The 21,563-nt window shown below is 32.8% G+C and overlaps 1 protein-coding gene across 1 annotated transcript in view; it reads left to right on the plus strand.

The window, feature by feature from the left end:
• Positions 1-753: 753 nt before the first annotated feature.
• The window catches only part of LOC129222980 (maltase A2-like), a 95,847-nt gene continuing 75,037 nt past the window's right edge, over positions 754-21,563 (plus strand). The window contains exon 1 of the mRNA XM_054857543.1: positions 754-854. The gene's annotated coding sequence lies outside the window, so the exon portion shown is untranslated. The remainder of the gene's footprint in view (positions 855-21,563) is intronic.

Genomic DNA, 21,563 nt, shown 5'->3' on the forward strand with positions numbered 1-21,563 from the left:
CAAAACTTGAAAAATATTACAGGTAGGCGAAATTAATCCCGCCCCCCTCCAGAAGTGTGGAAAATATTGTGCATTGTATGCAGTACCTGGAAAATCTCGATGTTGGTCATATTGAACCTCACTTCTTGGTAAAAATCTTATTTTGTGCATAAAATTGTTGCATATTTTTATCAGTTAGCATTTAATCCTTCAATGCTCACAGTAATACACATTTTCAACGCCAATATTTCACCCTGGTGGCTATTTTGGGTACTAATTTTTTTTTATTTCAGAAGTCGAAATCCCATGGTCTACTGTGCATGCCCATGAAATTTGGCAATGTTTCGTCCAATACTTCAATCTCTAAAGGGCTCTGAACACCTCACGTTATTTTATAACTACCCAGTAATTTGTGTAAATTAACTGTATTTTTACATTGGTGTGTGTAAAAAAAAAAAAATCTACAAATTTTGTATCGACTTCGACTGTCTTAATTGAACTGTCAGAAGGTTAACTGCCAAATTGATCTTTGTTTTGAAGTTATTATTTGTGTGTCACAAATCCCTGAGTGTCAGATCACTCGAGCGACTAAAATAACCACGCTGACTTCAAAATTTCCTGGCTCCTAAGATTTTTCCTAATTTGTCAGTCTCTGGTTATAATTATACTTATTTAAATATCATTGAACTGTGTAATTTTCTGAAAAGATAATTTTACATTATATTTTACTTTGGTAAAATATTAACATCAATCACAAAATTTCTTCTTTTCCAGTCAGTTTTGAGGCTTCATCAGTTGTGAACTCAGTGCCTCAAATGGCATAGTAACGTGAATGTCTTATGAAATATGAAATGGCCATAGTTGTCAAAAATCAGGTAAATATTTTTCTCAGCTTTGGAAATAGTAGAATAACATGTGCTTTTTATTTTATGTAAATTTATTTTTAATGTTATGTAAAGAAAACGGCTTTCTTGACACTCAACAAAATTTGATCACAGGATAGCTACAAAAAATGATTTTTAAATATTTAGCCTAAAACAGAATCGTTTGCAGATGTAGTCACTTTGTAAGGATATGATTCTCATTGGACTGAAATACCATTTTCACTTGCTTGTCCGTTCATGATAAATGACTAACTTCTCGCTAAAACTTAGCACTGAACTCCACAACGCTGAACAAGCACTAAGTATTGCACTAATTAGGCCTATGAATATTTTGTGATTGCAGAGTTTATCGCTAGCTGCGTTGCCCGGCATTGCATGCTCTTCCTCGAAAATGAAAGTAGTGTCGAGTGGCACATGATCAACAAGCAGACTTAAATAAAAATTTGAAAAATATAGTGCAAAATTTCCAACCAATGTGGTGGAAAGAACAATTTTACGACTCAAAGTTTAAATTCAGACCTATTTGGGCTTCTTTACAATTCCAAAAATTCAGCCATTGTTATTAATAGACGAAAACATTCCCTTTCATGCGAAGTGTCTGTTCATGTAGTTAAGTATCTATGTGATTGCAAACCTGAAAAAGCAATCACTATTTGTACATAAGGTAATAAAATGTTTAGGATTAACGACGGCATTTAATGGTTCATAAAAACCAAATCTCATTTTAGTGCTTTCATTTGCGCACTATATTTATGTGAAAGATACTGATGACAAGATCCGAAATTCATTTTTTTTTCGTGTGCGTGTGTATGTGCTTTTTTTTTCTTTCTTTTTTCGACTGTACAGTAAAAAATTTATACTAGGAAAAAATGATTATTTTGAACTAATTCAACTTATATTTAATTTTAAAATTATTTTAATAACTTTTTACGCTTCCTGAGACTAGTTACACCGTTGGATGCGGTTTTATGCCCTCTTTTAGTGTAAATAATCAATATTACTCTTATTAGAACTATGGAAGTATCATGCTTACGAAGAAAGAAATATTTTTTTTCTCAAAAAAAAAGGGGGGGGGGGAGAAAGTATGAGAAACCAAAAATCCATTTAGACGATCCCTTAGTTCATTTTGAAGAATTTTGCTGCAATGTCAGTTGTCATGTGCTTTCGGGTATACGTGCATAAAAAAAACCAACTGTTAGCTGTATCAGATCGAAATTTCGTATGTAGGGCCTGTACAATAGGGTCTGTCTACGGTTACTGACGTTACAATTTGACTCTATTTTTAACTTATAAATTCAGCACTGTCTAGAAATTGAATTTGTTTCTTCTGAAATTGATCTAAAATATCATGATATGGTACATCACTGCCCCCACACTTGTTTTCAGACTTGAGGGAAAACATTTTGTATGAAATTAAGGGGAATAAAAAAACGTGACTGATGTTAGGCAGAAGAGACATTGAGAAAAGTAACTAATGTATAATTTGAAATTCTCTTCAAACTAATAACGTATAATCTAAACAGATTTCTTCCCCTCAAAATAGAGATTTTAGACTTGATGAAAGCACTTTGTTTTATTTTAAAAAACTTAAAAACTGAAAGTATAAAAATTATTTAACACCCGTGACTGATGATACGAAGATTTGTGACTGATGTTACATTTATAATAAATTGCTACGGTCAGAAATTATTTCTCCTTGAAAATAAAATTAGCATATCTTTTGTTTAAAATTGTAAAATTATATTTAAATTACAAGAAAAGTACATTTATAAAATTTAAAAAGTTATATTTTTTATGTATTTCATAAAATAAGAAGTTCTTTTGCATTTACTACATCTAGTGCGCTAAATATTTTATTCTTTTCTCGTGTGAATAATAAATTTCATCTACATTGACAGGCTATTTCCAATGTTTTACTGCTTGAATCTTGACAGTTTCTAAATGCTCCTAGTTTTCAATTTCAATGCATCTAACTTCTCGTGATACAATTGTTTGTCATATTCTTCAAGAACCCGTTCCCCAATTTCAGTCAACAATTTTGGAACATGTTCTGCTGGAAGTGATTCCCGCCTTTACTGCTAAAAAAAGGCGGGGTTGTCGCTAAACACCTGCTACAGCTTCTGAATTTAAAAATTTTTTTTACTCAAATATAACTCTTTATAACATTACTGCAAGTCGGATGGTGATAGGTCTGAAATTTGCATGAAGCTGTGACATTTAGAAATATTTTTGTATCGATGATGTAACACTTTTATTCAAATGTAATACATTAAGAACTAGGAGTATCTGTTTGCCAATTTTCATGCTGGAAAAATGTTTTACAACTGCAGTTTTCTTTTGTGAAGATATAACAAAAAAAAAAGCTTTGAATTACTAACAGATTTTACCAAGGTTTCATTATTTTAAAGACTGCAGCTGTTAATTTCTACCTGTGACTTCAATACTTTAAATTTGTTCTACTCTTGTTCTACTTCTTCACCTAATTTCTCTTTCTAATTTTATTCTCTACTAACTTTGGTAATTATGCTAAACTTTCAAAAATTACTTAATTTTTTATCACCCGCTCTTTTTAGCTTCTACTTTGCTTTACTTTTTCTAATTTTCATGTTTTCCTTTATTTCTTAATTCATCTCGCTTCCTTTTTTGATTTTCTGCACCAGCAAATGCCTTTTGTGCAATTTGTTTGAGGTTTATCAACGAAAAGAGAAGTGTGACTGATGTTACAAATTTTAAATAAGTTTTAAATAATTAAATTCAACTATTTATAATTATTTAAGGGATTAATATTAAAGATATCATCATATATGAAGATTAAAATGACTTTTTATAAACTTCGGTTTGTTTCTGTTTAAGTAATGCAAACTTTTGTACAATTTTGTGACTGATGCTACATTAGTATGAGGCCTAGTTTAAAAACAATTGTTGCAAGACAATTATAACAATTTCAAGTTTCTTTGTTGGTCTAATCTCTTCCTATGTAAACTAAATTTCAATAAAAAATAAGATTGTAGATATAAAAATTAATTTCATAGGTGAAAAAAAAATTAACTTTTAAAATCGCGTATACAACGACACATGGGCACTAAGGTAGTGTTGTCAAAATTCGCCTATAAAACTTACAAAATATGTGTTTATAACTTATTTCACATAATTTTATAAAAAAACAGTCTTTTTTACCTCATTAGAAAAAAAAATACTAATACAATGAAGTTTTTTTTTTTTACTGTGATGTCCCTATTTTGACGGACATACCCAATACCTAGATGTTTCAGCTGTAAATTTCATTGTTTTTGGTCGTCTGTCTGTGCAAGCACACGCAATAAATTATGTGTGTATTTAATTGACACAACTTTAAAAAGGTTAGTCTTACATGGTTGAAATTTCGTATGTAGGACTTGTTCATCGTCATTGCAATCGAATATTTTAGAGGAATCTTTAAGCGTTTCTGTAACAAATGAATTTTGATTTCATGCCGCTTTTAGCATCAACATTTTTCTTTAAAGCACGCATCTTTTATTCCATCACTTTAGTTTCGCACCACAATACTTAGGAAAAACAATAAATTTACGGAACATTTTACGCTACAAAAACACTCTTTAAAATGACATGCTTTTTATTATTTTACCGTACATGGAACAGTCACATGTCAGTTTTGTTTACATTTACTTAAAGGAGAAAGCCCTAAAACAAAGTGCTTTGGCATTTACGTATAGATTTTGTTAATGGAGATTGCATACTCTTTTGGCTAAAACAGCAAGGGAAATATTTAAAGATTACTTCCGAAATCGCACACTGTTTTGAAACAGCCTTACCATTTTTCATCAGTGAACAGTTCAAAACATTCGCTATGAATGCAATAAAGATTTCTTCTCTTCTTTTCAAGGAAAGAAAAATGATATAACTGAAGTTTATTCTGGGTCTTTTTTATTTTAAAGGAAGTTGCGGGGAGGATGTTTTTCGGAATAAACGTCAGGCATAAAATGTATCACGATGACAGAGTTGTAAAATCGTAAATATTTTACCTTCAGAGTTTACCTTATGCTACATTTTTTCCCTCGCTTTCAAGTTATTATGAAAATATTTAGGTTTAGAGAAATTTTTTCGAAATAAATAAATAGACTTTCTTTAGACATAAATACCGTTTTTTACAAAAAAAAATATATATATATATTGGTTATTCTGAAATTTAGCAGAATTTCTTGTCCCTGCGATTTTACAGTCTTCATATTTTTTATTTTCAAATGAAAAAATTGGTATTAATCAGATAAAGTTCATATTGAATGTTTGCTGTCTTGAATTTGTATTTTATCTTATTTCATGTTTAAAAAAAAAAATATTTTTAGTTTTTTCTCATTTTTAGCGTAAACAGAACAAGCAACAGATTTGGAAAGAGCAAATTTTAAATCAATTCATCTTACACATTATGGAACACAGATACATTGCTAGGGGCTATTATTTTCAGGGCGTGAAATTCGTTTTGGAGTAGCAAAATATACATCCCGGTATGGTATTAATAAATACTGCACTAAGATTGACAACGAGGCATAAAACTAAGATTCCCTTCCTTCGTCTTTACGTTCCCTCTAGGCTCTCACACCATAAGAAGATTCCTGCGTCAAGATTTCTATTTTATGGCTTTCTCTTAAACAGCAGTTCCCACCAACTGATATACATTTCTTTGGAGGAATATTTTTTCACTATACACAAACTCATTACGTGTATTTTATTTTCATGTTATATTATCATTTTTTTCATTTACTCTGACGCGCTAGCTCAGCTAGAAATTCCCTTCTGAAGAGGAATTGATCATAAAAGTCCTTACCTGTATTATAAAGTACTAAATTAGGGATGACAATGTACTGAAACTAAGGATTCTGAAGAGTGACCACCCTCGCTGCAGTACTGATCCATTGTTACTTATAAGTTATTTCTATAGGCACTAAATGTGGGCTTTACTAAGCACTAAAACGTTAAAAACAAACATAAGTTGTACTACATGCGTTTTATATAAGTGGACATTTATGTAGAATTTACATTAAAAGAAAAGACCAAAAACAACATTTTTTCTAAAAAGATTAAAATAGTACATGAACTCTTAAGTAAATGATTAAAGTAGACGATAATTTAAAAAAAATGGACAAAATATTATTTAAAATATTTTTTTCTAAAAGAGTGGGACGTGTATCTAGTGCCAATAATTAACAACTTCCAATCAAAACGGGTAATCTCAAATTAAGATTTCTAAGAATTTACGATTTAAAATTCCGAGTTGTTACATCAGAACTACAAGCATATGATATCTTTTGCACTTTTCTCCTCACATTCTCTTCGAGAAGAACATCAAAAATGCCTGAATTATTTCATTCCTCCATATATTTTGATAGATGAAAGCGGTAAATAATTCCGCATTTGCCTGCTGAATCAACGCATTTAAAGTTGCTCTGTTTTCACTTAGTACTCGTTCGAATATTTCTCCTTCTCTCATTTCTATTATTTAACTTGAGCATTTCGCATTAGTCAGGAAACTTCCCTCCTACCCGCAACTTTAACGATCGGTATTGTTTCTCGATATTTTGTGTAACAGTTAGTCCGATTCAAATATATATTGTGAGAAAATTTTAAATTTAAATTATTTAGAATTACGTAGTTTTCAGCACCTGAGATAAGCAAAAAATTATGTTCATTTTCCCATTGCGTCAATGGTATATACAATTTGAGAAAAATCCCCGCAAAACAAGAAGTTTTCATCCATCAAAATGTTCAATAGGGTAACGCAGCCATATTTTGTTCCCGTACCCGATTTCGTTAACCTAAGATTCTCCAGTTTGACACTATGTGTCGCCACTGTTGATATTTTTTCTGGTTGCGGTTAAGAACACTATTTGTAGACGCTTCATGAATCTAGCTAACTGCGTTGCCGTTTCGGATCATTTATTCTGATTTTTGAAAACTTGAATTTTCGTAATACTAGTTGTAAATGCTCTTTTTGATTTATTACAATGTGCTTACAGGGTGTTCCAAAAATTACAGATGCATTTGAAAAATCAATAAAAACTAAACGGGCAGCGATAGAAATGTCCCGTTTGTTGCATTACGCTTGGGACAACAGTAAATTTTCGGACGCAGAAACTTTCAAAATTAGTTACAATGTTCCTCAACAGGTGGCGCTACAGATATTTTAAAAGGTATAAAAGAAAACGCAGTCTGTAAAATTGCCAAAATGACTTGTATATTTGAAAAATTAATAAAAATAAAACGTGCAGCATTGATATTTTTGAAAATTTACTGTTGTCCCAAGCATAATGCAACAAACGGAAAAATTTCTAACACTGCCCGTTTAGGTTTTATTGATTTTTCAAATATACCAGTCGTTTTTGGAACACTGTATTTAGTCGAATTATTTGACACGTGTGTTTAGGGTGAACTGTAAGCTGAATAATTTGAGCGTTTTACTGTTTTAATTTCATTCTGACAACTCCTTCTAAGTGCGTCGATATTTTTGCTAAACGTTGTGTATTCAGAGATTTTTTTAACGTCTTAACAAGCGTAATTCACGCATAGAAAATCTGAAATGCGAGTCAAAAATTTCGACAAGCTATTTTTGTGTTTTGCTTTTTCTTTTTCAATGTCATTGTGGAAAACGGGGGGAGGGGGAGAAGCAATCGGAGTTTTAAAAGTTTTGCAGTTAAATCATTTTTTTAAACAAAATATCAAACGTTCTAAGTATTAGAAATCAAATAATTCTTTCCTTGACATCTTCCACTTCGCTCTAAGAAAGTTAGTTTTTTACGGAATTGATCACTATTATGATTTGTTCCACTGGGCTCGTATATTTCACTCCTCCAAAATGTATTTCACACCAGAGCCCAATTTCCCAATAGACAGCGTAGTCAGTTGCCTAGGGTGGCAAATTTTTTAGGGGCGGCAAATTTTGCTTCAATCTCATTTTTTAAATTAGTATTCTTGAGAATAAAACATCAGTTATTTTTTCCCCAAATCAGCGACATCACTGATCCTAACTTGTCAACGGACTTAAACGTTTTTGTCGAAACCTCAGAGAATGCGGTGTGACCGACTTCCGGTAATGGGTAATCAGTTTCATTTTTAACTTGCGGCAGGGACGGAGTACATCCCCTATAGAAAACATACACTTTTACCTATACCTTCCAAGAATGAGTGTTCATCACGAAAAATTACTTGAATGTTTTAAGAATTAGAAAGTATTTTGGGATTGTTACTTCTGCTCAGTAAGTTAGTTAAAAACGACTCCATTTCGAAAACCATTTATTTGTAGAACAAATCAAAATATTTTTTTAAATTTTTAATATGTATTGTTTACATACTATAGATGACGCTTTAAAACGCCACAATTTGATTGTTTTAATATAAGTATTTGAATATTGAAAAATGTTGAAGTAATTAAACCGAATGATTTTGAAATTACTGTGTTTTTTTATTGCTCAGTCAATTTTGTTCGGCTACTTCGTTAACGAAAAAATGAACTAAATTCTGTTTTTGTCAGCTTAAATGCCGTTGTCACTTTTCTTATAAAAGTTTAAAATCGAATGCAAAATTTCAAACACACCAATACTGAAAGGCAGAATATAATTGTAATAAATAGTTTTTGAATTCATCACGCTTTTGAAACACACTAAAAAGAATAAAAAAGAAACCCTCTAAGCCCTTGCAGATGTAAAGCCCCAGAGATTCAACATGCCTTACAATGCAATGTTTAAAAGGAAAAATATGGGGTGCATGCACTATGCACTACATGACAATAAAAAGTATAAAGAGTGCATACGGTAGAGGTATACATATTTTCACGAAAATAAAGCTATCGGTGATTTCACGTTTTGAATATTTTGTGAATTTACTCTTAACAGAATCAAAATTTGCTTATAATATATGAAGTTAAAATATTTAGTGAGTCTCAAATTTTCTCTATTATGATGGGCTTGTGAAAAAAGTGCTTTTCAGTATGTAAATAAATTGATCTTGAATAAATCACGTTAGTGGAGGGGGGCGGCAGATTTCAAATCCGCCTAGGGGCGGCATGAAGCTAAATTCGGCCCTGTTTCACACCTTTAAAAATAATAAAGAATACTTTTGCGCCTTCCAAAAAAATCCTACCGATATCTTCGCCTACATTAATAAATGATACAAGTGCACATATATCATAACATATGCAAAAAATAGAAAAATCTTTTGCTCACGTTCATCAAAAACATTTTCAAAGATACGCGACATCAGATAATTTTCTCAATCGTTTCGAGAGTAAGAAATCCCCTTCAAGCGCATTTATCAGTTAACGAGAAATGTGACAGCATATCAATTTAAAATGATTAAAAGATTTTTGAACAAACGACACCGAAACCTTGAAGTTAAAATTATGCTGTTGAAAACTTGCAATTTCAAAATGCTGCGATTTCAGCGAAAAGCTTCTTTTTAATTGGATTCTCTGAAATGAATTGCTTGCATAGCCGTTTACAAGTAGCAAATTGAGAACTAAACGGATGTAATTACTTTTTTTTTCAGTAACGACGAAAGTCAAGCTTTGATGTTTGCAAAGTCATGGATAGAAATATTAAAAACGGAAATGTCTTTTATTTTTAATGACTATAACTTATCGCAAAAGAAATTACAACTTGCCGAATCAAAATTCACTCTCTATCGTGATATTATTAATTCAACATTATTCTAAGTAACTCTGGAATTCAACTTGCAAGACGAAGATTGCAACGTTACAGAAAGTATACACTGCGTATACTTCCTTACTAATGAAAAATGCTTACTTCAATAAATAATTCAATGACTTAAAGAACTAGACAAACAACTTGCTGAAAAGACTTTCTTGAAATTAATTATCTTCATTGCATTTCATTTCCCACTTCCGACCGTTTTAATTGAAATGTCAAAATCATACCCACCAGTATGTTATTACATGTTACATAATCAGGGTGACATACAGTTTATTTTAATTTGTATATCTTGCTTTGTTAATATGAGGAGATCTAAGTCTATTAAGTATAAATATTTTTCATTAATGATAAATTATTTCATTAATTATTATTAATATTTTTTCCTTTTTTGAACAAGAAAGAAAACCGGATTATATAACAAATATTAAATGTCTTCAAGAAAACAATCAAGAAAACAATAATAAAAAGGTAATGAAATAAATTTGCCGAATTGACTCTTGAAACTATTGAGATATAATCTTTGAGAAAATACTTGGATGCGAAAACGACCAGGAATTAACATTGATGTGTACCCAAAAGACGTGTAATGAGACTTTCGAAACATCCGATGGCAACCACGAAAAACGACGCTGGTCTGAATTCTACACAGATCCATTTATTGTTGTCTTGTGCCAAAAAGGCTGGTAATTTGGCGTGTGCCAACGCCGCATCGAAATTTTCTTTTTTTCGAGGGAGAGGGGGGGGGGGTTCGCTTTCCGCACATTGTCCTAACACATACAAATACACACGTTTTTGTCTCGTTTTTTAACGCTCCCCCGCTGTTTTTATTTTTATTTCTTTTTTCTTATTTGTTATTCACCCTGTAGTGAAAGGGTTAACATGAGAGTGGCCTTTTAAGTGGGATGTAGAACATCCATAATTTCAGGGGGTCCAGGGGTTTCTCCCCCCGGGAAATTTTTTGAAAAACAGATGTGAAAACCGGTATTTTGAAGCCTTATATGGTGGTAATTCAGACTACAAAAATATGAAGAAAAAGAGGCAAACAAAGCCTTTTAAAAGTTTTGCACACAAACATACTCGTAATTTAGTTCACAAAACTTAATTTTGAAAAATATGCTGCAAAATGTCCCTTCAACTTTGACTGGATCCGGTTTTACCTCACATCAACAAGGTGTTTCATTCAGAGATTGCTCATTGAACAATATACACTGTATACACAGAGCTACCACATTTTCACTCCGATTCTTTGAAATGTATAACTTTAAAAGACAGGCGGCAATCGTTAACTACTTTCTTTTACTACAGGACAAGGTTTTTTAGTATCAAAATTGCTTAAGAAATCTATAGATAAAACATGTTAGCAAGTTTTATACGAATAATATTGTTGATGTGTGATAAGATCTATTCCAGTCAAGGATTTTGAAGGGGCATCAGCTAAGAACATTTTTTTTTAATTTCACCAGTGGTGGATTTTAGGAGGTTTTGATAGCTTTTCTGATATTTGCTTAAAAGACTTGCGGGTCCTTTTGTTGTTCCAATGTAATGTTGTATTAACTGTCTTAATGGAAATTCATTTGCATACAGCAGAAAAAAAAAAATCAACCACTGCATGGTTGATTTTTGTAATTGGTTTGTAATCGGTTGCGTCTAAATCGCAACCAATTACAACCAAGTTAAGTCGCTGCTCATTAGATATTGAGAAATTAATATGGATTATGCATAGTATACTGTATAATTTCTCAGACTCGACCGATGCATCGGCGCCGATGGTTCAACAATTTAGCCATCGGCATCGGCGGCCGATGCTAACTTGCAGGAAACATCGGCCCATCGGCTTTAGAAAACGTCGAAAGCCGATGGAATTGGCCGATATTTTTGAAAAAAAAAAAAAGGACCTTTGTTGTTTTACTTTTTAATACAAAGAAAAGGGAGTTATTGTTTTTATATAAAATTGTTTACTTAAATTTCAGTATGAATTTCTATTTTAGTCATCCCTGGAAGAGTTTTTAACACTGCATTCAGGTACCAAACAAGTTAATTATTGCATTGTTTCTTGCGGCTGGATGTACGTATGTATCTCTCATTAGTCATAACTCAAAAATGGTAAGCTGTAGAAGGCTGAATTTCCGCATGTGGGGTGTGCGTATGTTCCAGTTGTGCACTTCCCTTATTGTTTTCGATCGGGTGCTCCTAAAAAGCCTATTTACTCATTTTGTTTTGTGGCTATTAATTATTTCAATGGAAAACTAATATAGCGTCTCAGGCTGACGATCATTTGGTGATATATTGCCGAATTGCAGACCATGGAAACAAATATGAGATGGCGAAATCGGTTTTGTTTCATTTTGTTAGGTTCCCGTTGAACCGACGGTAATTTTTAATTTTTCGATATTTGTAATATGAATTAAAGTAAAGTCTTTTCTGTATCGCTTCTGCGGAGCTACAAGTTTGGGGCCCGTCGAAATACATTTTGGGGCCCTATTTCTCTATCACAGAAGTTGTAAAACATTTATCATAAACATTTTTGTAACTCTTACGGTGCCCCTATGGTTATGGGGCATCTCGTGCAATTGCAACATTTGCTATATTTTAAATCCGCCAATGCACGTCAAAACAAACTCGGGTGCAAGTTTTAAAAAGGGTTTTCTGCTCAATGTTTATGATTATTTTGAACTTTATTTTTTACGACTATTTTTTGTATTTCCGAGAACACTTGTGTGCCTCTCCTTCCACTCCCTCAATTTCTGAAATTAAACTCTAGTTATACTTCTTAGTTGTTTAAAACTAACACCATTCATAAAGTTAGATTTTTTTTCAAGCTTTATCTATTGCTTAGGAAGAATTTAGAGCATTTATGCAAGAAATTGATTAAAAACGCTTTGAATGGTGACATAATTCGGAAATCGAAGGGACTTTTGAATTTTGTCTTCGGAAGTGCTGAAGTAGATTCAGAAACTCTTCCGAGACATTGGTGGTAGCGGTTCTGTACTAAAAAAATGAGGCCGAAATTGGAGCCGAAGTTTAATGTTGTGAGTTACTCCAAAATCTGGGGCGGCCCCCCACCCCTAACACACCCTCGTCGTTTCAAGAAATTCTTAAATATTTAGCGATTATTTATTTTGGTCAAGAAATGTCATTTTGCGTATTTCTTATACTTGTTTCACCTATATTTCATAATGCGCAATATTTTTTGCATCATTAATAGCGATTGTTTTTTTTTTCTGTTGTAAGTAACTATTTTTATGTTTTTATATAAAATCAATTAATAAGTTATTTTTATTTTCATCATATTTTTAATAGTAAGTTATAGAAAAGTTTCAAAGATTTTCCATTATGCATTTTTTTAAATTTCAGAAAATTATTGTTAAATTTGAAAATTTTAATTTGAACTTATTTGTAGTGCTTCATAAAAGATTAAACAATCAAATTGTGCAATGTTACGTGTGCAAACATCAGATCAAGTAGTATATGTATTCAGTTATTAACTTGGGGTAAATATTGAGTTTGTTTATTGTAGCTGCGTTTTAAGAACCTCGCTCTTTTCATGGCTATTTCTTTTTTTCCGCAAAATTTAGGTCACTGTTATACATTTTACGAAAAATGCAAACTTTTCTATTCATAAATTTTAAATAAATATAAAAATATTCCTCTTTTGATCTAGTATTGTAATTTATCTGTTACCTTTTTTGTTATGTTTAATGACTAAAAAATGTCTACATGCAATCGTTCCACTTTAATTGCGTAATTTGTTGACGGTTTGATAGTTTTATTTATTTATTTATTTATTTTGAATGATTAAACAACATAATTTAATGTTTTTTAACTATGTTTAGTGTACCTAAATCCCTACATTATTACAATATTACTGAAATATTAGTTATATGTTCAATTAAAAAAAAAAAAAAAAAACAAATCAATTGGTTACTTAAACAATCTTTTTGTTTTTCTTCCTTTTTTTTTTTCTTTCTTTTTGGCTCTTGTTCTTTGTCTTCCATCATACAACAGTCAGAAAAGGAGAAACATAACTACACTCTATACAGATTGTACGTAGTAGGGGAAGTTGCTGTACCCACGGACAAAATTTGCTTTTCAATTCTTGTTGGTCTCTGGGAATGGATAGCCGATCTTTTTTCTTTTTTTTGGTAGAATCTATAACTTATCATCTAATTTGACAATTTTTGTCAAGTGAAAATCTCAAAGCTTTCAACTTCAAAAAAGATTTCTTAAAAACCATCTTATTTGTCCATTTGTACAACACCCCGTTCACCCCGCGGACAGGTGTCTTTGTACCCATGGACATATAAAAAACAATATCTAAGTAGGTCTGAGGAACTCAATTATACTCAATACATTTTCATAAGCCATTTTATATTGAAATACTTCAAACATCCTTCGAAAATAACGTCAAATAAAATATTCAACAGAAATTAAACTTTGAAAATTAATTGAAAGTCTTTTCCCTTTTTCAAATTCTCCTTGATTTTTAAAATCAGTGAACTTAAAGAGTTCACTGATGTTAAAAATTAAGGAGAATTAAAAAAAAAGGAAAAACCTTCAATTAATTAAAAGTCATTACTCTTAAGAGAGTTACTGATGTTATGAATAATTAATATGTGTTTAAACAACAACAAAAGAAAAATAAATAACTAGATTCATGATAGTATGGCTCTCTATGTACCTACATAATAACTTCAATTTATATGCAAATTTAAACCTTTAACCAAAATCAACCCATTACAAAAAAAACTCAGTTTAGATTAAACCAACAAAATCTAGAAAAGTCGACTTCAAATGAAAACAGGTGGGATGATGATGGTCTGTAGATCCTACAACAGGAGGAGGTTACTTAACACTATATCTTCAAGCCCTACTTCAAATTCATCATCATTGTTGAGAGCAAATTTCGGACGTTGATGACAAGGCATCATTTTGAGATACTTCACATTGTAAGAAGACTCAGGTGTGACCCAAGGAGACTAAAAATTGCCGTCCGTGGGTACAAAGGTACGCCATTTTGGTTTTGCAAGCCAGTCACATCGACAGGACAACAGTTTTACAACATTAAATATCAGAAACAAAACGTTCAAAATATAGGGAATCATGATGCCTACAACAAAAATTAATAATACAATCCACGATGGACGAAAAAAAAAAGAAATTGCTCATGTTTTTTATTACTTAGGTGTTGAAACTTCCTGGGGTACTGGAGAGGGCTGTGACACACACACGTTGAACCCCAATTAGGATCTCTGTCGACAATACCCGGAATTTCCCGACCAACGTCCGTAGGTACAACCGTTCGTGGGTACAGCAGCTTCCCCTACGATCCAAAAGTTTGGGGGACAAGCAGTATAAAACCTTACCCAGAATAGTTCACATTACCGAAGCACATCCACCTTCAAAAGGTTACCTTGAAGGACTATGCACTTCTGCCAGTGTTCATATAACTTTTGGAAACACTCCTAGCAGCCACTATGCGCTACCTTCTGTGATGCAGTTTTATCTTCTCCTGACGGAAGAAAGCGGCGTCCATACAAATGTTTTTTTGCTGAGAACAGTTAAAACTCAGACGGAGCTAAGTCCGACGAAACGCTATGTTATTTTTTTGTCATATCAGAGTATAGACCAATCGATCCGTGCATCCTCTACATGAAAGTCGCCTTCTTCCCCACGATGAAGGTAAAGCAGCAGCGCAGATAAATGTCTTCCAGGAGTCCTTCTAAAAGCTATACGAACGTTGGCATTAGTGCATAGTCGTTCAAGGTGACTATTTTGTAGATAGATGTACTTCGGTAATGTGAACTATTCAGGGTAGGGTTTTATACAACTTGTCCTCGAACTTTTAGATCATACTACGTACGTATGAGATTTCAACTTCTATTTCATAACGTTTTTGAGTGACGCAAGTTTACGCGCATGAAGACATCACAAGAGAATTTGCGATAATGGGATTGTTTCTTTCAGTCAAAAGTAGTACTTTTGTCACTGAAATTGATAAACTAAGCAAAAAAAAAAAAAAAAACATGGAACCAGAAAATACTTTCATTTTCCCAACAATTATTTTTTAAATAATTTTTTTAAATGTCCAATTTTTGAAACAAGGCGTAGTCAGAAATGATGCACTTTGCCGCATCTTTCTACCGCGATTCCACGTTATGATAATCAAGAAGCGAATTTAAATTGCGCTCTACGCTTGCTATCAACCATATCGTTGCCAATACACGTGTGTAAAGATACGAATTAAATATTTTGCTCTGTGAATGGCAACACAGAATGGCATTTCATCATTTGTGATGTCATCGGACAGAAGCATAAACATTGAAAGCGCAGCGATTAATATTAAACTTAAACGAATTATTTAAAAAAATGATCAGATCCTATGTTTTTAAGCATGCTCTTTCAGAAAAAATACTTTTAAAATTTTGGAAACGACCCCATTAACTAAGGAGGCGTTCAAAATGGATATTTCGGTTATCTATATATTCTTAGGTACAAATGCATGTACAGATGTGCCGACAAAAACTTGTGAAGTTTAAATTGGGTGATTGTAAAATAGAAATTTAGGTCGAAATCTCTCTTTTTTTTTAAAATTTTTGTGATTACAATTCCTTCTTCGTAGAAATTAAGTAAAGTGAATTGAATCCATGATCCTTTAAATCCCTGACAATGTTATCAATTTATTTTTGTTAGATTTTTCGAGCAATCACGATTGTTTTTTGTTCTCATTTGATTGTCCTTGACGTGACGCTGATTTTATTCTCCCCTCCCCCGCCTCCCTCTGCAGCACTCCCGTCTACCGTCCTCTGCAGGCGCGGCTTCTCCGGTCCTGAGCAATGGCCCCCGAAATTCACTTCTACTGCTCGGTGGCGTCCATGTCCTACACACGCTCATACACACACACACACGCCTATGTGCATGCACAAATCTATGCACACACAAGAGTACACATGCACAAGCGCCTACACTCAGAGACAGACATACACGCCTACATGTATGCACAGATATACGCACACACAAGCCCACACATGCATGCGCGCCTGCACACACAACTATACACATATAACCGCCTAGGAGAAGGGGCAGGTTTGGGGGGACAGGAGCAGAAACAATAACTCCAATGAGTAGGGTCCTGTCGCAACTCGTGATTGCGAAAAACATAATTTGAGTTTAAAATATCAGAATTCAAATTATTTATTTATTTTTTTTTGCCAACGGCATCGGCAATCGGCCATTTGGAGGAAAACAATCGGCCATCGGCCATCTTTGAACAATCGGCCAACAATCGGCATCGGCCCATCGGCCAAAAAATGCCATCGGTCGAGCCCTAATGATTTCAGCTCCTCCGTGTGGAAATGTTATAGGTCCTCTGTATTTTGAACCGATTTCTTGTATCAGAGTTGTAATATTATGATTTTTGCTCTTTTTCACTTGAAAAGAAAATCACTTCTACATTTTAAAATTCGGAAATTCATTTTTTTCTTTTCACCCTAAAAAAAAGACGGCCCTGTTCGATATTTGAGTAGAGTTTGTTAGGACGCACGTAAAGAAAATTCGGTAAAAAAAAAAAAAAAAAGATTTGTGGAATTTTAAAATCGAAAAATTTTTACATGTGAAAAAAAAATTTGTTCGGTGCTTGTTAATTAAATAGAACAATTATTGGATGAAAAAAACTACAGTAATGATGTAAAGCAAACGTTCTGAAATGTAATATAATAAATTATCTAGGGGAAGACCGCCTGTATTGGACCCCCTAAGAACAAGAGGGCCGTATCGCTAAATGTGAAGCAAAACAAAAATAAAAAATAGGGCATCTGAATTCAAATTTAATTAGGAACTGACATAATTGCTTATATTTTCTGTAAATATGACTATAACTTTTTTTAAAAATATTTTTGACAAAGTTGCAAAAGTCCAATTTAGGAGTATATGCACCTAAATTGAACCATGCGTTTCCTAAGTTGGACGGTAACAGTAAATGATATAATAACTTGCATTTGAACTGTAAAGTCTTTGTACAGGATTCGCAAGAGAATTTCCTTCACTTTGGGCTAACTTGGCGCAGTGTTGATGAACCCACTGATGGCATTTCATACACTGGTTTTTTGCTCCTTCTTTTGCGGCTTTTTCTGTTCTGTGTCCTTTTTCTTTGGCTATAACGTTAGAACGTTTGCCGAAGTAGGTTCCTTTTTTTGCCACCTTCACAAAGCCATCAATAGAACCTACGATCATAACTTGATGAGAAGAAAACCACTGATTTTTCGGAACTTGTATTAATTTTATCCATACATTGTTCTCGTGCATCTTGAACAGCTGACACCGAACATGTAGCATGTTTACTTTGGTAGTCTTACCTAGAGTACAAACTTTTGACTCGGTTGCTGCAAAGTTGCTGTCATTAAACACAACTGTACTAACAGGTCAAACTACCTTTCCAGAGAATACATTTACAGAATATTGGTCACGCTTACAGTTTGTCCATTACAGTCACCTACTCTTATTTTATACTAGCCGCTTGCGGCGACCAGCTGGTTCGCCTTCTTACGCCATTCACCTTTCTGTGCAAGCAGCCACCTACGGCGGCTGTTTAAATAAATTTGGCAGCAGTATTAATCAATCCATCTCTATCTTTTTTTGTGCCATCCACATTTTTACCGAAGGCGGCTAAGATTGCCGCCTTCGGCTTCTATCTACCTTTACGATCTATCTCTAAATTTTCTTATGCATCTTTATTTATTTTAACTTCATCGCCCATTTCCTAATAAAAACAAAGATCACTCAAAAAACCACTTTTTTTTATTTAAGTAGAGCAAAAAAAAAAGTTATTTCCAAAATTCCCCTTAGTGTGCAAAAAGTAGCGTTTGACAAAGATAAAAAAATCTCGCTGTTTTTATTGCATTAAATGCGCAAGCTATGAAATGTAACGTAATATAGATACAGAACAAGGTTCAGCTTGGGGGGGGGGGGGGATGGAAAAAGAAATAAATGCAATCCCTAAATAAAAAAAGGAAGGAAAAAAGGCAAACGCTGCCGGAAAAAACATGTGGTCATCACGTCATAAAATGTAGAAGTAAGATATATAGTAAAAAAAAAAAAGATTAACATTGCTTGCGATTAAGATTTCATCGTAAATATCGAATCGAAATCCAAGTAGTGACGTCAGAGGCATAAAAGATTGAAAAACGCTTTTTTCGACCGATGCGTGAAAAGACAATGTGTTCAGCACTAAAAAAATTGTAAAAAAAAAAAACTATTGCGTATTTTTAAGAACTTTTTTTTCTGAAGAGGGCGAAATGTTTTTACGATTACCAACTTAAATTTTAGAAATGAGGCTTTGATACTTCTCGCAGGATGATATTAGAAGAAAATAAAACCCAGGGAAAAATGCAAATTAAAGGTATTTTCAAAAATTCATAAAAAATACAAAAATTGCTCAATCTTTAAAAATTTTTCATTTATCATGTTTACAATTAAATTTTCTACACTATAGTCCACAACATATTTGTGTGGTGCGATTGTTTCGGGGTCTGTGAGGTAAAAAGTGCAAAAAGACACATAAAACATTAAATAACTTTTTTTCTAATCAAAATATCAAAAATCGAAGCCCGAGGTGCACATCTTCGGCAAAAACTGTGTCTGTATACCAAATTTCATCTTTCTAGGCCTTACCGTTTTCCCGGGAAGCGCGCCACACACACACACACACACAAACATCTTATTTTATTAGTAGCCGCCTGCGGCGACCAGCTGGTTTGCTTTCTTAAGCCATTCGCCTTTCTATGCAAGCAGCCACCTACGACGGCTGTTTGGCTAACTTGTCATTTACCGGTTTACTTCAAGTTTGCCGCCTTCGGCGGCTGTTTAAATAAATTTGGCAGCAATATTGATCAATCCATCTCTGTACTTTTTTTTGTGCCATTCACATTTTTACGCCAAGATTGCCACCTTCGGCGGCTATCTGCCTTTACGATCTATCTTTAAATTTTCTTATACATCTCTATTTATTTTAACCTCCGGCATATTGCCTAATAAAAATAAAAATCACTCAAAAAACTGCTTTTTTTTATTTAAGTAGAGCAAAAAAAAAAAAGCTCAAATTCTCCGTAGTGTGCAAAAAGTAGCGTTTGACAAACATAAAAAAAATCTCGCTGTTTTTATTGAATTAAATGCGCACAACTATGAGATGTAACGTAATATAGATACAACAAAAGGTCCAGCTTGGGGTGGGGGGGGGAACGGAAAAAGAAATAAATGCAATCCCTAAATAAAACAAAAAAAGGAAAGAAAAAAAATCAAGCGCTGCTGGAAAAACACGTGGTCATCACGTCATAAAATGTAGAAGTAAGCTATATAGGAAAAAAAAAAAAAAGATTAACAGTGCTTGCGATTAAGATTCCATCGTAAATATCGAATCGAAACCCAAGTAGTGACGTCACAGGCATAAAAGATTGAAGAACGCTTTTCTTGACCGATGCGTGAAAAGACATGATGTGTTCAGCATTTAAAAAAATGTTAAAAAAAAACTATTGCGTATTTTTAAGAACTTTTTTTTCTGAAGAGGGCGAAATGTTTTTACTATTACCAACTTAAATTTTAGAAATGAAGTTTTGATTCTTCTCGCAGGATGATATTAGAAAAAAATAAAACCCAGAAAAAACTGCAAATGAAAGGTTTTTCAAAAATTCATAAAAAATACAAAAAATGCTCAATCTTCAACATTTTTTCATTCATCATATTTAAAATTAAATTTTCTACACTATAGTACAAAAAATATTTGTCTGGCGCGATTGGTTCGGGGTCTGTGAGGTTAAAGTACTAAAAAGTGCTAAAAATCACATAAAACATTAAATAACTTTTTTTTCTAATTAAAATATCAAAAATTGAAGCCCGAGGTGCACAACTTCGGCAAAAACTACACCTGTATACCAAATTTTATCTTTCTAGGCCTTACCGTTTTCCCGGAATGCGCGCCACACACACACACACAAACATCTTATTTTATTATATGTATAGATATGTATAGATTGGGCAATGGACTTCATTGGATGTTCTCGCATCCACGTATCACAGTTTCGATTGAAATGTGTGGACAGAGGCTTGAAAAAGGCCATGTCTAAGGACTGTAAATGAAACATAGTGTGTGCTGGAAAAGGAAGTATTATTACACCGTTATCATTAGCCAAGTTTTAGCATAGCCCCATATCATCTTTCCTTACAAACTGCTAAGGATCTTTCTTTTTTTCCCCCGCCTAAGAACCACATTTCCTCTTTTAGACATCTTCTAAAACCAAGAATGATAGAAATTTACGTAGCTTGTAATTAATAAATAAACCAGCTAAAAAAAAAAGGTTAACGAACACAAATTTCAGTCAAATTGAAAAAAAAAATGAATTTTATCTGACAAAACTTAAATTGAAGCTCCTGGCTAAAAAGAAAGGAAGGGAAAAAAAATCTAATTTTTGAGATTGAAACTTCTAAGCAATTTACTTAATAAAAACCAGTGTGAATGTTTTAATACGCCTTAGTTTGTATTTTAAGTAATCCTAAATGCGCATTTAAATGTCACCACTAAATTGTTTTCAATAAAAAAATTAAAAAGGTTGTTTGAGTTTCATGTTCTTAAACTGGACTACCGGTCGTTGTAATTAATAAAATAACCAGTCAACAAGTAACGTGAAGAAACACAAATTTCAGTCAAATTGAAAAACTATATTTAACAAAACTGTCATTGAAGCTTATTCGATAAACACTTAGTTTTATGTGTGGCAAACTTCTAAAAAGTATGCTTTAAAAAAACAAAAAGTCAAAATGAATTTCCTGAAATAGTGTTAAAATTATAAAATATTCTCAAAAAAATCCTAACGACGCGTTATTAAGTTACCCTAATCACTTATTTTATAAAGTGATAAGTAAAAGGTCTGGCTTAGTTACATATTCTTAAATAGGACCACCGGTCCGATATAGGAATATTTTTTCGGTCCAATAAAGGAAAACAAGCCATTTT

This window comes from Uloborus diversus, chromosome 5 (assembly GCF_026930045.1).
Source record: "Uloborus diversus isolate 005 chromosome 5, Udiv.v.3.1, whole genome shotgun sequence".
NCBI classification, from domain to species: domain Eukaryota; kingdom Metazoa; phylum Arthropoda; class Arachnida; order Araneae; family Uloboridae; genus Uloborus; species Uloborus diversus.